The 17,737-nt window shown below is 48.1% G+C and overlaps 1 protein-coding gene across 16 annotated transcripts in view; it reads left to right on the top strand.

Moving 5' to 3' along the window:
• The first annotated feature begins 384 nt into the window (after window positions 1-384).
• The window catches only part of Pmca (plasma membrane calcium-transporting ATPase 3), a 104,134-nt gene continuing 86,781 nt past the window's right edge, over window positions 385-17,737 (top strand). For 5 of the 16 annotated variants that reach the window (XR_013011177.1, XM_076444298.1, XM_076444296.1 and 2 more), the window contains exon 1: window positions 5,255-6,922. The gene's annotated coding sequence lies outside the window, so the exon portion shown is untranslated. Of the gene's footprint in view, window positions 565-5,253; window positions 6,923-17,737 lie in introns of those variants that run through there. The other 11 variants (XR_013011175.1, XM_076444295.1, XM_076444294.1 and 8 more) reach the window with 7 other exon arrangements.

Here is a 17,737-nt window from a genome sequence, read left to right as displayed (position 1 = left end):
CGTAAAAATCTTGTTACAAATTCAAACTTATTATAGTATCCTGCCTAATTCAATTAACAGTAAATTACCCATGGTCCGTTGCAACATGTACAATGCCCGATCCCGATTAAACGGGCCACGTTCAAACTCGGAAGTTGAGAAAACATAAATATAATTCTGTGTATTTACCTGGGATGATTTTAAATGGTCTACAATTACGAAAACAAATATTACTCTCATCATACTGGCGACAGTTATCGCCGTTGACGAAATTTAACTTCGTATATTTCATAATTCGAATGTGCCATGCATTTATACATTCCTGAATCAGAGTTGCGCGGTAGACGATTTCACGTTCGGTGCGCAGGACTCACGAATGGGAGGACAGTTCGCGCGTAGCAGTGGTCGAGTGAGGATTGTAAAAATTCTTCTCCCGTCAGTGTTAACGATTGATGTCGTTTTTAGTGATTGAACCTGTGTGAAACGTGAAGAATCGACCTCGACACGAAGCAGCACGCCTCCACGAAACACGGAAACAAGCTGGGTGCATGTTGTGGCCATGGAAATCGTCAAAAATCAATGTCGGTGAGTGACGCTCTCCAAACTTGTCAGTACACATTTACCCGATGCGATCACAATGTTCGCTGCCGTCCTATACCTCCTCCGTAAACTGAAATGGCGTCTTGTCTTCAAATTTCGCAAGACCCATGCTTTGAATCGCGTATCTCTGCCGACAAGTACGATATTTCGTTATTGTTGGTACGCATTCGAAATGGCACACAGTGACTATCTTGTCCCGCCGAGCATTTGGCGGTTGAAACTTTTGAACCATGTAAATTTCACTGAAATTTCCCTCTCGAAGTACAAAACGAAGCATCGTTCGAGTCGTTAGCAAATTCGGAATATCGTTTTTGCCAGCAGTACGCGAGGTACGCTTTCTAAAAATAGTAAAACGACAATCAATTTTGTTAACCTTTAACACATTATTCTAATCGAATCGTTCTAACAAAACAGAATGATAGAATCCTGTAGCATCGGGTTCAATTGACTCGCAAACATATCCGCTGAAACCATAGCTAGCATCGAAACGTTAAAAAATCGGCGTGGAGGACTGTGTAAATATTCTTCTTATTAGAACACAGAAATCAGAGGTGGTCGTAATGGCGGCAAATTCAAATGGGTACAAGTTGTTCGAGCGCGAGCAGTAGGGGCGCGCATGTACCGACCGTACAGCAAAGAGTAGGGATATAATAAGAGGCGACACTCCGGGCGGTACCTTTGATGTCGGTCGTTCGACTGTCCCTTTAAATTGGTTGCATAGGCACGCGGGAAATTTATCAACTGGATCTAATATGCTTAGATCGCGGCAATCTGTGTATTTGTGGTTACGGAAAAACGTCGAATGTCACAATTTCCAAAAATTTCAGTTTACAGATTTACGTATTTACCAGAAAAAGGTCATGAAAATAAATAACCGATGTCCAATGTCAAAGCATTAGTGATCACAATTTGAAACTTTCTTACGTTCTTCCTTACAACCACAGATATACGATCGCCAGTTCCTCTGTCTTCTGTAACGGTAGAAAATCTCGAAACACAGAAGGCATAGAAAGTTGAAATTTGGAGCACAGGTAGCCGGTAGCCCAAAAGGGTGCACGAAAATATTTTTATCCCGCGAATCCTACAGGATTAAGCGCTAAAAATAAATTAGTGGCATACCTGTATAAATAAGCCAGCCGTTGATTTTCCAGCGGGAATTATGCTAGTATATTTATAATTTTAACCTCACAGAGACTCATACTATCATTCTTGCACACCGTTATTTTATTATACAAATATTTCCAACTATTATTGCTTACAATCTTTATTTACAACAAGACTGCGGATCTTTATGCAAAATAAAGATTGTCTTCTTCTATTGCAAAAAATAGAATCGAAATCGAATATTATATATCGACATTTTCAATTTTTAAAACTATCTTACAATTTCGAATTTCACCTACTCAATTTTGCTATAAATGCATAAAGATCCGCAGCGTATTTATAACTAATAATATAAATATGTATTGTATGTATAAAATGTAATTTTATTTATAATAATTTCGAGCTTTCAACGAGCTTTGCCGAAGTTCACCGATCCTTACCGAATGGACCTTCAAATTGGTTGTATGGGTTGTTTCTTGTTCCTAACAATAAGTGTCGCCTCTTGTTTTATTCTTACTCTTTGCCGACAGATTCGTTTACCGACCGCGCGCGCGATACTTGCCAGAGAGTAATGCGTGAATTCGTAACGAGATGGCGCATTGAGTACTTCGCGAATATGGCAACTCGGTCAGTTGGCCACTTTTACCTTCGAACGTGAAATGCTGATTGCTAAGTAGGTTATGTCCCACGAAGAATGCCTCGTGACCGTCCGATTATTAGCGTGGATACGAGGGAGACGTGATGAACAACGAGTTTCATAAAAACTGGCGTTTCCTTTCTAGTTGGGAACGGATCGTCCGGCCGGTGCTCGTGACGTGCGCGCCGTTTGACGTCACGGCGCGTCTACACGATAATCAAGTGAAATAGATCGCATTAATTCGCGGCAATGAAATTAATTTCGCCCGTGGATGTACGCGCGCGTCGAAATTAACAGCGGTGGCGTCGGTGGTTTTAATACGCGCGTGACGTCAGAATTCCACCAGTTTCGTTTCGTTGGGAACTCGTTCGAACCGGAACACGGCCGATAAGCGTATCGTATAAATTTTTTCTTCCGTCTGCTGCCTGTTCTGTCCGCCAGACGGGCGAACTTCGCGATTCTCGTTACAACGCGGAACGTCGGCGACGACAAAATTTTTACTCTCGAGATAAACGCGTCTGCGAGCTCGTGTTCGATCGTTAAAAAACCCAACCCACATATACAGTCGTCGGCGGCGGACAGGCGTGCGAGCGCGCATGCGAGCACGCCAGAAAATATGGTCAAGGAATGGGACACGGCGGATTTTTCTTGGCAGAAAGTGTTTCGAGGTTCCGGAACGGCGTTGCCCCGTAAGAGGTGAAACGCGTGCGCACCGCTCGTCCCGCAGAGACCCGATATCGAAGATCATCGCTCTTACCCGACATTTCCCCGACAAAAAAAAAAACGTGGAAAAATCCTTGTAGACGAAACCACGCGTTCGCAAACGAGATGCGATCCATTTGAACGGCGGGAGGGGAAAGGGAGCGAGGGAGGTAATCGAACGGAGAGAGAACGAAGCAGAGAAATCGTAACCCGTATTCGAGATCTTGTATACGGGTCAGGGACGTACCGCGGTGCATAATTCCGCGCTGGCATTTTCTCTGAACCGAGCGACAGAGTGTCGGCGACGGCGCGACGACGGCCGCCAGTCGGGATTCCGCGGAACTGACCGGGTACGTCCCCGAGAGCATCCCGAGTTATTAAGAAATAACCGAGAATCGTCGGATCGTGCGCGATCTTTTCGCACCGGAAGGCATCCGAGGTTTTTGACATTTCCCTCGAGTGTGCGCGCGTGGTGTTCGATAGGCGGGGCGTGGCGGGGCGGGCGAGGATCGTGGGGTGGGGGTAGCCCCTCGGCGATCCTGGACAGAGCGCGCATAAACACGGAACAGAACGGAACGGAAAGAGAAAGAGAGGGAGGGAGAGAGTGCCTAGAATCGTTCCTGGGGTTCTATGTTTGAAGCTCGGTCGAGTACGTGAATGAAATTGTCAGATAATTTTCATGCGACGATCGGGATAAACGCGTTAGGGCGTGGGATGAATGGGATATGTGAGAAATGCTGAGCGAAACGAAAAGGACACTGGTGGGAAACGGGGGTACTGTGTTAGAGGGTTGGACGAGAGAGAGAGAGAGAGAGAGAGCCGAGGCCGAGGCCGAACGGGGCGCGTGGCAGGTGCGCGTGCGCGCCGACTCCGAATGCTTCGAATAGTTTAGGCAGGACGGCACGACAGTCGAACGGAGACCGCAGTCCCGTACGGACCGTGCAGTGGTTCGCACCGAATTCGTGCGCACGAAGGACCCTTTGGTGGTCTCTCGTTGTCTCGCGCGCACTCTTATCCGTGTCGCTTTTCTTCTACCCCCACCCCCTCTCTCTTTTCTTCTCTGTTTCTATCTCTATCTTCTGTCTCTTCTTATTTGCACAAGCCATCGAAAGGATCAGGCACACACACGCACGGCTACGTCCTCGAGACGCACCGAAAAGGAGAAGAGTCTCGGGGGCCACGCGACACCAGGTACACTGCTGGTCCAGCTCCTCCTCATCGGTCACAGACCGTTCGGTGTAGGTCTCGTTCGCGTAGGTCGTGTGTATTTACACAGGATGACAGGATGCACGCGCGACCGCCGACCACGATGACTCGCGTTGTTTGTCGGTGGTGATTCATCGAGACTTATTGCCGATAACCGGAGGGGGTCCCGGTCGGTTTTGACGTCACGAGCCACGCTTATGATAAAGTATTGTAGTTCATAAGCGGGTATCTCGATTCCTCGGTCCGGTTGAGTCATCGGACCTCGGAACTCCGCTCGAGGACGGCTTATCGTAATTCGAAAAGTTGGAGAAGGTCTCGCCAGATCGAGAGAGACATCGCGCTCTCTTCGATAATTCCCCTATTCGATCTGACCTTGCGTGAATCTAGATGCGCGATCGCTTTGAACCGTTTTGTCTCGCCTCTGATCACACGCGAGAGCAGGGGCGCGCGCGCGCCCCGGTTAAATATTTATGAGCGGAAAGATCAGTCGGCGAGACAGGGCTGTTCGACGCGACCCCTCGACTCGAACGTCCTCGACTCGGACTCGAGGGTCCACGGTGCGCGCACTCGTTCGAGAACGTTTGCCGATCGAGAGAGAGAGAGAGAGAGAGCGATATCTTCGGCCAATTGGAACGATCACCCTCGTCCGCCGGTTCTCGGCTAATTCCGAGACGGGAAGAGAGAAAGGAAGGAAAAGAGCGCATATCTGGGCGGTGCGCGCACGGAGAGAAGAGAACGGAAGAACGCGCGCGGAGGATCGTGGTCGCGGAACGCGTCCTCGCCGCTTCTAAAGATACCCAACATACCCGTACCGTAGGGACGCGATAAACCGAGTGTGCCTGGGGGTATAGGTGTTCCGCCGATGTAGCTAGGGGCGGAGGGGGTGGCAACAGGAGGAGGAAAGTAGGGTGTTGGGAAAACGGTCGTTGAGGAAGAGGGCGGGCGGGGGTGGAGGCGAATTTCCAACGTCGGTCGGTGTAGCGCAGTGCATGCGCGGCGCCTCGCGAGGAAACAGTAAGAGAGGATCAAATCCTGTTGACAGTTTTCTCTTCCCTCTCTCTCTCTCTCACTCTCCTCTTTGCTGTATTTCTCTTGCAACCTACCCGAAACGCTCGCGCGGCGTCTCTTCACTCCTCTCGTCGTTGCACCGTCGTTCTCGAGCCCTCGAAACCGAGTCCTATTTCCTCGCGAGCCGCTCTTCTTCTCTTATCCTTTTTCGAGCCCCCACCCCTGGAGAAGGAGTCAGAGGAGAAGGAGGTGTTCCCCTTCTCTCCTCCTCCCACCCGTGGTCTCGTCGTTGCCCCTCCCCTTCTCCGGCCGCCCCCTTCCCCTACCCGACCGTCAGTGTTTTACACACATAATACTACCGTCGGTTACACTGGCTGGTCGGGAACTCTGGTCGGGTGTCGAACGCGAAAGCTCTCCGTGTTCCGGGGGCCGCGTGTATTTTCGTGCGGTGCGGGCCTCTCTCCCTCGGGTTCCTTTTGTTGGTTCGTCGGCGGCTCGTCGTCGGTCAGTTTGATTCAGTTTTCGGTTGCGGTTCGACGTCGACGGAAGAAGACGTTCGTCGCGCGACGTGTATCTGGCGCGCGCGGGGTGATCCGAAACCTGGAAACGAAACGAAGAAGGGAGAGGGGGGGTTGTGCGTCGCTCCGTTATCTCCGTCGATCTGGCTGGCTGGTTGGTTGATTTTCTCGCTCTCTTTCTCTCTCTCTCTCTCTCGCGTGTTCGATCCCGAGGCGAGAGCGCGTTGTCCTCGTCTCTGTCCGTCCGTATCTCGGTAACGGAGCGGGACGAATAGACGCGACGCGGCGCGTCGGCGACGGGCACACAGCACCGTGTCTCTCGAGATCGTGTCGGGATCGTGTTGAGATCGTGTCGAGAGCGAGTCGAGAGCGAGAGGATCGGCCACGTACGCCGTACGTTCTCGTTCGTCTTCCTTTTCTCCTTCTGTTCCTTTCCTTTCTTTTTCGGCAGTCCTGTTCTCGCGGCCGTGTCCAGGCAGCAGCGGCGACAAGCGGCAACTGCCGGCAACACATTGAGCGAGAGAACAGCCGGGCGGTTGGTCGTTCGTTCGTTCGTACGTTTGTACGTACGTTCGTTCGTTTGTTCGTTCATTAGTTCGTACATTGCGTTCGGTTACGTTCCCGGTTGCGTTCCGTTCCATTCCGTTCCGTTGATTGGTTCTGTTGGTTCTCTCTCCTCGTTGGTGCGCGTCCGTGACACGGTGTATATTTCTCTATCCAGGGAATCGAGCGAGTCTGTCTCTCTCTCTTTCTCTCTGGTGTCCCGCTCCTCTTTCTCACCCTCTCTCGCTCTTCTCTCGTAGATCTCTCCCTCTCTCTCTCTCTCTTTCTTTCTCTCTGTTTCTATCTGTATCTCGCACGATCTCCGTCTCTCCCTCTCTAGTTCTCGCTCTACCCCGTGTTTCTCCAACGTACGTACGGCTCGCGTTCGTTCGTGGTTGCGAGTACGAGTGCCACCGAAACCGCGGATAAATGTGTCGGTCACGGTACAAGACGTGAAGCGGGGGCATACCACGGCAAGTGAGTATATTTTTAGTGGCAAGCGCGAATCGCTAACCAGAGTGGTATAAACGGCGCGCAGTGGCCTGATGAAGCGGCGTATGTGACATCAAATTTCTCTCTCTTGCCACCGGGAAACGACACCGAGACATCTTGCTGACCATCCGCGGTGAGTAGAGATATCGGCCCCACAACAGCACCTGCTCTCTCTAACCTTCCGCCGATTGATTCGCCATTCCGTTCCCCACACGCGCACGCAAACACGTACACACACACACACATGTTCTCTCTCTCTCTCTCTCTCCCACCCCCCTACGGCCTCTCCGATCTTGCCCAAGTCTCCCTCCCCACGTAACCACCCATCTAGCTTTCTCTCTCTCTCTCTCTCTTACATTACATATACACGCGTGAGAATCTTCGATTTCCACTTGCCGAAAAGTCTGTGTCGCCACCCTCGTCCCCGAAGAGAGCAGAGTGTCGCAACGTATTCTAGGACTCGGCAGACGCTCGAGCTTCTTTCTGAAAGAACGAATCGACTCCGATTTAGGGGGTTCAGAATTGTTCGCTGTACACGCCTACAGAGGAGAGACTCTTTCTCTCGCTCTCCGACAGAGAGAGGATCTCTCTCTCTCTCTCGTTGGTCGGAGAACTGGAAAGAGGTGTCCAGATCATAATAGTTGGTCGAGGGCTGGTTTCGGTTGCGACTCGGTATCGGCGGTGCGCGACACGTGTCATCTGGTGCCGATCGAGCCCTCGCCTCTCGGATCATCGCCATTTCCCCGGGTTACGCGGGTGTGTGCTCTCGTCCACGCGGTTCTGCGCTCTTCGCGTCTCTGTCTGTCGGTCCCTCTAGCCCCCTGAGCCCGGTCCCTCGCCCCCGGAGGCACACGATATCCCGAGAGACATTACGAAAATTATGTAACCATCGTCGGCACGGGCGTTCGGCCGCGCGATCTCCCGTCCTTCGGGCTGGTTCCTCTCCTCTTCCTGTGTTCCTCTTCTCTTCCTCGACCTGGCCACCACCATCGCCGTCCACACAGCGCCCCTCCCCTGCGCCGCTCCTCTCGCGGCCCCCTCCTACCCCGCCCACCCTAGATTGTACCACTTCTGCTTCGCGGTTGAACATTATTTCGGGAGTGCCAGCAAGCCTGCCAGCCTGCCAGATCCCGACACAGCCGAGACCGACGAAGACGGTGGAGAACCAGCCCGTACGAGCCCGACAAAGACGCGCTCTGTCTCCTTGTACAACCCTCTCTCTGCTTCTCCTCCACCACCTATCCTCTCCTCTCTCTCTTTTTCGCCGCGTGCTCTCCTTGTTCCTCCTCGTCCTCGTCATCCTCGCAACCCTCCCCTTCTCTCGGTCGACTCACCTCGTGTGTCCCGGGATCGAGCAGGCGCATTATCGCACCGGCCCGCGCGCAGCTTTTCCGTACTGAACGCGCGAGCGTCCTCTCTTTCTCTCTTATAGCTCCCCACTGTCTCTTCCTCTCTCTCTCTCTCTTTCTCTGTATATATATACACGTATATTTTCCTCTCACCCTCTCTTCTCTACCCTCTTTCTCTCTTTTATTCGGTCGCTCGTTTCGCGTACCCTTGGAGGAGAAAGCGCGTCGATCGAATCTCTCCTCGATGACTCCGCGCGCGGATATTCTTCTGGATCGTCGCTTCCGCATCCACCGCTTCCGATGTCCGTTCGACACTTCGAACTTCCTCGACAATTCCAGAAAATCAAAGTTGAAGCGTCAACGCGGGCGTCACGCCGATCGTACTCCTTTCTCGACCTTGATTGCGAATCCTCGCGGATTCGACACACACGATAACATCGATGAATCGACGAGTCCGGAAAATCCGCCGTTCAGGAGAATTGGTTGGAAGGAAAAAATTCGTGAACCCCCTCCCCCCCGGGTCCTGGTCGAAAAATCAATGTTTTCGTTCGGGGAACGTTAACGACCGGTGACTTTCCAGCGATTCGTCTTTCTCCCCGTTAAGCTCGCTGCGCCGCTACCCTCTCTCTCTCTCTCTCTCTCTCTTCTACCGTTCGAAGTTCCGAGTCTCGGTTTCCTAGGAATTCCGCGGCGAGAAAACAGAGGATCGTAATAATAACGTCTTTATCGCAGGCTGCGCGAAAGGTACGCACGCACACGCGTATAGATAGACAACAACGACGACGACCACGACGACGATGACGGTGTAAAGGCGAGGCAAGGCGAGCCAAGCCTCGCCTCGTCCGCAGCGAAGCCTGACCTGAATGCATCGCGGCGGGCTGACAATCGGCCCGAGTCGAACACAGAAGATACAGAAATTGGAGCGATAAAAATGAAGAATGGACCGAAGATTCGCGAGCAGATAATAAGCTTGACATTAGATTAGAGGCGGCGTCGTGTCTGCGCGACGCACGGTGGGCTGGAGACACATTTTTTTCATGACCGAAATCAACTTTAGCATTGTAGGGTAAACTTTACAACGATCGGCACTGTAGGCCAAAATTTTTATCTAATTTTGAAATGTTTAAACGAGCTTAACTTTCTATTGTTATGAGCTAACGGAGATTTTTCAGCAAAATCAAACAGTTTTACGAGTCGTAAATCTTTCATTGTAAAATATATTCAGCGAATAACAATATCGTAAGACAAATAGTAAAGTCATTGGCACATCTGCTAAAACTTACTGCGAAAACTTACAACGTTGCTTTGAGATATGAATGAGAAGCAATAAAAAATGATTTTCTATACCAGGAATTCTTAATATTTCCCGTTTAAATAAAACATGCCAATAACTACCGCAGTGCCAGCAATAGTACAGTTTACCCTATCACGGTTTAACCCGTTGCACTCCTTTGTCGAGTGTGACTCTAAATCGGAGCAAGAAAAATGAAAATGAAACGGGTTTTCATTTTCATTCCTCGGGGAACTATATTTAAAATAAGTAGCGATCAAGGATCTGTCCTTTGAAGTAAATTTCAAAGAGAACACTTAAGGATGTTCTGGAGGTATATAAAAACGCAAGAAAATTTTTGAAAATTTGACAAGATATAATTCTTACTAAATTAATGCAATTACTAAAGCTTGGGTTCGATTCACTGCACCGTTTAAGAATTATAGCAACTTAAAGTTCGCACATCTTAACACGTCTTCTTATTGAGAATTCATAAAATTCCACTTTAAACCCTATTTGAACCTTGAAAAAACGCAACTAGAAACTCCAAAAACAAAAAGAATACACTTAAAAACAAAAATATACTCATGAATGACTTCCATTGCCAGTATATTGATGGATCTCGAATTTCTTGTATCTTTGTCTCCCATTGTACCTCCAGAACATCCTTAATTCAGTAGGAAATTGTCGGCAACAAAATCGAGAAATAATTCGGAGTGCAAAGGGTTAATGTCTTCCACGCATTTCCGAGTGAATTTCGAGATCCATTGATTTTTTTTCTCGATCGCACGGGTAGGAGGTCTCGTCTGGCTCGTCGAATTTCAAACGTCTGTGTCACGGGTTACGTAAAACCCGCGCCACAGAAGAGGAAGAGCAGTACGAGATCAAGGAGAAGGCGGTGGCAGAGGAGAAGGGGTGGGGGTCGGTGGTAGCGGAAGAAGCCGAGAGGAAATGTTGTTACAACGGGATCCACCGATGATTCGGTGGTAAACGGAAGCCAGACAGGCTCGGGTTACAGCAACGCGGGGGAACCGAAATTAAACGGAACTCGCCGTGGCCGCGGGCCTCTCGTTCGCTTCTCTCTCTCTCTCTCTCTCCCCTCGCCTCTGCTTTTCTCTTCTGCTCGGAACGAGCACGTTTTCCGCGCCGGGGAATATTTATTTTCTCGGGCAGCGCGATCTCAGGTTACCAGGAACACCACCGACAGAATCGTCAGTCGGTGTACCTTCTCTGCCGAGATTTCCGTCCACGGAGTCTCCTGGGCCTGCTGTTCTAGACACTGGCTTCTCGGGGCGGCGAAGCCACGCCTACTCGGGGCCCGGTATAGACAGACGAAGCATAATTTTTAGAGAACACGAGTTCAATTAAATCTGTTCCGATTCCTTTAAGACCAAGGAAGTAGTCACCTACAAAGCTAGATTTTTAGAAGATGTAGAGCTCGGTGAAAAACCGAAATTTTGCACTCCAGTCACCCAGGTGGTTTTTTGAAATGCAGGGAATTGTCGACTTGCGGTTTGCGTTACTGCGAGGAGCAATCGAAAGCGCTCCTCTGTTCGAGACACTGGCTTCTCGGAGCGGCGAAGCCACGCCCACTCGGGGCCCGGTATAGACAGACGAAGCATAATTTTTAGAGAACACGCGAGTTCAATTAAATCTGTTCCGATTCCTTTGGAACCAAGGAAGTAGTCACCTACAAAGCTAAATTTTTAGAAGATGTAGAGCTCGGTGAAAAACCGAAATTTTGCAACTCTAGTCACCCAGGTGGTTTTTTGAAATGCAGGGAATTGTCGACTTGCGGTTTGCGTTACTGCGAGGAGCAATCGAAAGCGCTCCCCTGTTCTAGACACTGGCTTCTCGGGGCGGCGAAGCCACGCCTACTCAGGGCCCGGTATAGACAGACGAAGCATAATTTTTAGAGAACACGAGTTCAATTAAATCTGTTCCGATTCCTTTGGAACCAAGGAAGTAGTCACCTACAAAGCTAGATTTTTAGAAGATGTAGAGCTCGGTGAAAAACCGAAATTTTGCAACTCTAGTCACCCAGGTGGTTTTTTGAAATGCAGGGAATTGTCGACTTGTTGTTTGCGTTACTGCGGGGAGCAATCGAAAGCGCTCCCAGGGCAAAGAGCGCTCCAGTGGCCGATGCCAGGGCTCGGAAAAATCCGATCGTAGCGGAGGCCGGCTCGCATCGCTGGAGAGAGAGAGGTCCGGCCGTGTATAGATACATACACTCGGTTCGCCACAGTAGAAAGGGTCGCGATTAGTCAGACCCGAGCAGTCCCGGTCCCTTTGCCGGCCTTTGCGATACTCTTTCCCCCATGAAATGTGGGTCGCTTCGGATGTTGTCGATGTTTGCGCTTAGCAAGCTACTCCGGTGAGCCTGTCGAGCTCGCCTTTCGCGGTTTCAAAATATCCGTATACACGCGAGTCCTTGGCGTCAGGATTCAAGCAAATATCCCTTATTGTTTTCCAAAGGGAAACCCGGCACACTGACGTCTCCGCGTCTGGATTTCAAGAGGATAAGGTGACAAGACCTTTCCTTCGTTCTCGTGTTCTCTATTCGGCTCGATCCAAAGGACTTTTCCAGCCGCTTTCACACCCTGTCCCCGATACAGCTCTTCACGCGAAACTCGACTTCCTTCTATTGCTCTGCGTACACGTTGAATATCGCAGCCTCGATCGAAATGTGACCGATCGGTCACACCCCGTTCGTGGGGAAAAATCTCGAATCTTGAAATTATCGGTCTCGTTTTCAACGAGCGAGTACCTAATGTATATCTGTGGAGGAACGATCGGTGGAATGCTCGCACCGCCGAGATGGACTTACCTCTCCGTTAACGACTCACCGTGAAACGCGAGGGAATTTCGTCGGGTTCGCGACTACTAATAATAACGATCGTTTTGTTCGGAAATAAAGACTACGAACCTTCCTTGCGCTCACCTAATAATCGTGCATGAAATTCCTCTCCCCATCCGTGTGGCGTCTATCCCCGCCACAGCGTTAGCGGGCACACGCCGTCGCTCCCCGATTCGCTTTGTCCTGAAATACATCGATGGCTGCCTCCCTCTCTCCCTCACTCCCTCTCGCCCTCTTTCTCTCTCTCTCTCTCTGGTCGTGCTTCCCCTTCGCGCCCTCGCACTCTCGGTCTCTCTCCCTTCGTCCGAGCCCCACCATGAGTCGATCTCTTTCCCCGTCGCACGTTCGGTCTCCGTCCTCCTCTTTGTCCTGCTTTCATAGTATCGACCCAATACGGTTGACCTAGACTCACTTGCAAGGAAGTGTACTCAACCTTTGACACTTACTCGTGCGCGCTGACGAAACCGGCCTCCCGCTACCGACCGACCAACCGATCAATCGATATCTCAGTCTAAACTAATTACACACGTGGAAATCGGTCTGCTCTGATCTCTCTCTCTCTCTCCCTCTCTTTCCTGCATCCCGATGAGGTACACGGTCTGCACGGCTCTGTGCTGGTCGTCACCCTGCCCCCGATAATCCCCATCGGTTGGCTCGGTTTCAGCGAGAGCCGAGCAGAACCGAAGCTTTTTGGCGTCCAGACGCTAGAGCGGAGGCGGCCGCCGCGACGCCCCGCGCCGTTCGATCTACAGGACGAGCAAAAGCTGCCGGACAGCACCGGTTACACCCCTTTGTCCCAAACACTTCTCCTTCCTCTGTCCTTTACCACAGAACTTGCTTTATGAATGCTCATAAGAGGGGAAGGAACACAATTGTTAACTTCGGGTCTTTGTTTGGACTAGTTACGAGGTAAACATACGAAAAGTCCCCACTCCGAGGAGATGAGCGGCGTGCAGGGGGCACGTGGAAGGTCCCCTTTTTCGGTTTTCCGCGTATATCTCGGAAACTATGCGTCCTAGCCATAAGACCATTCTATAGAAAATTAAAGCTGACAAAATGTGCCATCAGATTGACTACATTCAGTTTTTCGCTATCTCGCATAGTTTCCGAGATATCACGCTTTAATTGACAATGACAAAAATGAGTAGATGCAACATAAAACAGTAAAACATTAGAAGGATTTTATTTTCTAAAATTCCAAAGATTTCTATGCTGTCCCCCATCTCTTGCTGCCTGAATCCTTAAAGGTCGGTTTAAACATACTAAAAGTCCCTACTCCTAGGGGGAGCACGTAGAAGGTTCTCTTTTTCGGTTTTCCGCTTATATCTCGGAAACTATGCGTCCTAGCGATAACACCATTCCATACAAAATTAAAGCTGACAAAATGTGCCATGAGATTGACTCTATTCAGTTTTTCGCTATCTCGCATAGTTTCCGAGATAAAAGATATTTTTGCCTCACGTTTCTTGCCTTATTTGACTAGCTAACTCTTCAGCACAATTAGTGAACTTTCAGCGCGGATATCTCGGAAATTATGCGAGATAGCGAAAAACTGAATCGAATCAATCTTGTGGCACATTTTGTCAGCTTTCATTTTGTATAGAATAGTCTTATCGATAGGACGCATAGTTTTCGAGATATACGCGGAAAACCGAAAAAGGAGAGTTTCAGTATGTTTACCTCCTAACTAGTCCAAACAAAGACCCAAAGCTAAAAATTGTGTTCGTTCCATTTCCCTCTACAACTTCTCGTTGATGGACCAGGGTCGGATTAAGCCTAATAGCAGAAGTAGCAAATGCTACGGGCCCCGTGCTTGAAACAGAAAATATTTAGCTACCGTTAACAGGTATTTTCGCTAAAACAAAAGAGGAGGTCATTCGTTGGGTTTTATTTTATTATCAAAAAATCCTAGGGTCTCCTGGTAACATTTGCTACAGGCCCCACGCTGGCTTAATCCGCCCCTGGACTGGACTATGAACCAAGTTGCCAAATCGTCAAGGAACCGATCGACGATCTCCGTTTCGATCTCGAATAGGCTGGTGACTCCTGCCACATCAGGATGCTTAGAATCGGGCGGGGGCGTCGCGATTAGGCGATCGGGATGTGCTCGCGGAGGTCTGATCGACGCGCGACGTTCCGTTACGGTTTTGTATGCTTCTCCGATGAAAAGTTAAACCGTAGCCATGAGTATATCGACCTATCGACCTATATCGGCGGTGGTGCGGCCACGGATAGAATTACGTAGCCGGTTTCCGAGGAATTGGTCTCTGCGCGTCACGACCGACAGAAAACTCTGATGGTAGAATCGCGACTCCCTCGCATCCGTTCGATTGTTCGATCGTTGCACGTAGGAACCTGCCCATTTCTGATCGACTTCGAACACTGGGTTATCAGGTTCGATCTTTTTCCCGTTACTCCGCAACGAATGGACCAATCGCGACGGAAATTTCCTTGTGGCTCGTTTTCTCTTGTGACTCGCTGGAAATCGGGCAGCTCGTAAGCGTTCGACGAGCACACGCGAAATAATTGAAAACACCACGGGGTCGCACGCGTGCGCAATAATATTCCGCAGTGCCATGCCGGTGTCGCCGCCGGTTCCCGTGGTCTTATTTTAGGATGTAATCGACAGTCTCGCGAGGGAATCGATCGAGAGGGGTGCACGTGCCGCGAATTTATCGACCCGAGCCCAGTTGTCGCGCGTCACCGTTCCGCGAACACCAGGAAGCGTGCTCGTGCGAACGGCTTCGACAGAAATCGGACGATAGACGATCGATGGAAAATCTGGGATCGGGAGATCAGCCCCTCCTCGCCGTCGGAAGGAGCACCGGTTATTCGAGGATCGATTAAGGCCCGATCTTTATCATAAATTAAAATGTAAATGTCTGCTTGTTCATAATCGAAGATCTCCGAAACGGCTGAACGTAGAACGCTGGGGTTTGAGCCATTAAGGTTCTCGAACAATCCGCATTCGAAAAAGTCCATTCGTTCAAAAGTTGTGACGCAATTAGTGACCAGAGGCGACTTTTTCGCCCTCTTTTGGGCACGTTTCTGTTTAGAGCTTTTAACTGGTAGCACCAATATTCAATTTGAGGCACTGGTTGGATTCCGCTCGCCGAGTTCTTTGAAATGGCCGCTGATCCGATTCTGTAGGTTGCATAGTTTAGGAGTTATAACACGAAAAGTTTGCGTTTCCCTTAAACTTTTTGGTTTACCTTTTTAGCTGTAGCTTTTCAATGGTAGGCTTCAGAAAATCTGGGATCGCCTTCACGATTGGAAATTTAATTCTCGACAACTTTCGTATGTGACACTTTTTTCTCCGACGCGATCTAAGGCGTAATACTTAATACTTAGTGTTACCACTAATACTTAGGGTATTTTCGGCCGTAACTTCTGAACCGTTTGTCGGAAATGAGTTTTGAAATGAGACCAACAGTTTTAGAGAAGTTGGAAGCAGAAATATGGTCAAAACGGTAAAATATGGTAAAAATGGTACATGTTTAATTAAATCGCGACTGAGCTACAGCAACGCGTGGCCGGGTACAGCTAGTCCAAAATAAAAATTGTCCAAGTCAACTGTCAGGAACAGAAACAAACATTTCTCTTGTAATAATTATAGCTGGACTGCGGATCTTTATGCAAAATAAAAATTGTCTGCAACGATTGCAAGAAATAGAAACTAAATCGAATGTTATTTCTTCCCTTAACGATTTTAATAGAAGAGAAATCATATGATTCGCATCTTCAATTTTTATAAATTTTTCAACAAATTTGCAACTTCATCTTCTCAATTTTACTGTAAATGCATAAAGATTCGCAATCTAATTATAGCAAATCGAAAATACATTTTTAAAAATGTTTTTAGAATATTATATTCGACCATATTCGTTGTATAAACGCATCAAATCCGCGTTCTAGTTACATTTTGTTTGCGGTTTTATTGGAGACCGGCTATTTATTGTTTTGCTGGTGGTTGAAGCAACGTCCATGAATCGGGTTCCGAAGAGGCAAGGGCTCGCAGGCGTGCCGTGCCTTCTTCCTAGCAGCTGACGCGCTTTTGTATAACAGGTGCCCCGGTTGTTTGCGATTCCGTGCAAGTAATCACGAGAATCGATCCGGAGCAGATTCGCGGTCGGGAAGCCTGACTTCGTTCTTAAACGAGTCGAGCCATTCCTTCGCGTCGGCCGTAGATCGTCAATGTCCTTGGCGATTTTAACACTTTACCTACCGAAAGCCTATTAACCCCTTGTACTATAAAGAAATTCACTAAAAATTATGAAATAATTTCCATTTAATTTATGTGAATACACACGAACTTAAATACAATAGAATCTTCTCGGAGGCGGCGCAAAATCCGAAGTCGGATAATAAAATCGAGTTTGATCATTACAATTATATTGAAATGCTGAAGTTGTTTTCGTGGAAATTAATTAGTTTTTACTCCAGGACGCAGAGTAGGGCAATAATCAACTGATATTTAAAAATGACTACTGGTCTTTTTGAATATTAGTCATAGCAAAATAGTAATTGGTCAAAACTTTTTGAATAGTTAGCGATAACCAATTAATAATATTAATTTATATTAATCGCGCAATAGTGACTGATGACTAGACTGCGGATTTTTATGCGAAATAAAAAATGTTTGCATTGATTGCCAGACACACAGGAACCATATAAAAATTTCATTCTTCTTTTAATTATCTTATTAAGGCGAAACTGATACACTGGTGGCCTTCAATCTTTTTAATACCTCCACTGTTTCAAATTGTACGTGCCCATTTTTGTCATAAATGCATAAAATCCGCGGTCTACTGATAACTAAAGATTGATGACTGATCAGCAAGTACTAATTCACTAATAAGCAATAGCTAACGATCACTTAGAGCTGTGGCTAACAATTTGCCATTTGGTTATCACTAACTAATCAAAAAGTTTTGACCAATGATTATTTTGCTAACACTAACATTGAAAAAGACTATTAGTCATTTTTAAATATTAGTTGATTATTGCCCTACTCTGCCAGGATGTATTATGATAAAAATCGCACAAAATGTAAATAAATTTAATCTTGTTTTTTGTTCATATAATCCAATGCACACATCAGTCACTTTTTATGGTCAGCAGGTTTAGTGTTAAGGTGGAAGTGTAGTCACGTGACTTTTAAGATAGGGAACTGGTTTTGGGTGGAAACACGGGCTTCTATTTTTTATCTTTATACGAGCATATTTTTGAGCCGCACAAAGGGTCATCTGATAGAGGAAGGTTTAGCACGGTCAAAAACGTTTTTTAGCGACAGAAAAATACATTAGATTTTGCGAGTGTTTTCTTGATTTTTTACTTTGGACGTTCATACTATTAGAAATAAACATAATCTCGTTGAATCATGAGCACAGCACGGTGTATTTAACCTTCCTCTTTAGAATAAGCCCTCACCCAGCCCAATATCTACTCAAATAAGGACAAAAAACCGAACCC

Source organism: Lasioglossum baleicum, chromosome 20 (genome assembly GCF_051020765.1).
Source record: "Lasioglossum baleicum chromosome 20, iyLasBale1, whole genome shotgun sequence".
NCBI lineage: Eukaryota > Metazoa > Arthropoda > Insecta > Hymenoptera > Halictidae > Lasioglossum > Lasioglossum baleicum.
This window is presented reverse-complemented; position numbering and strand designations above follow the sequence as displayed.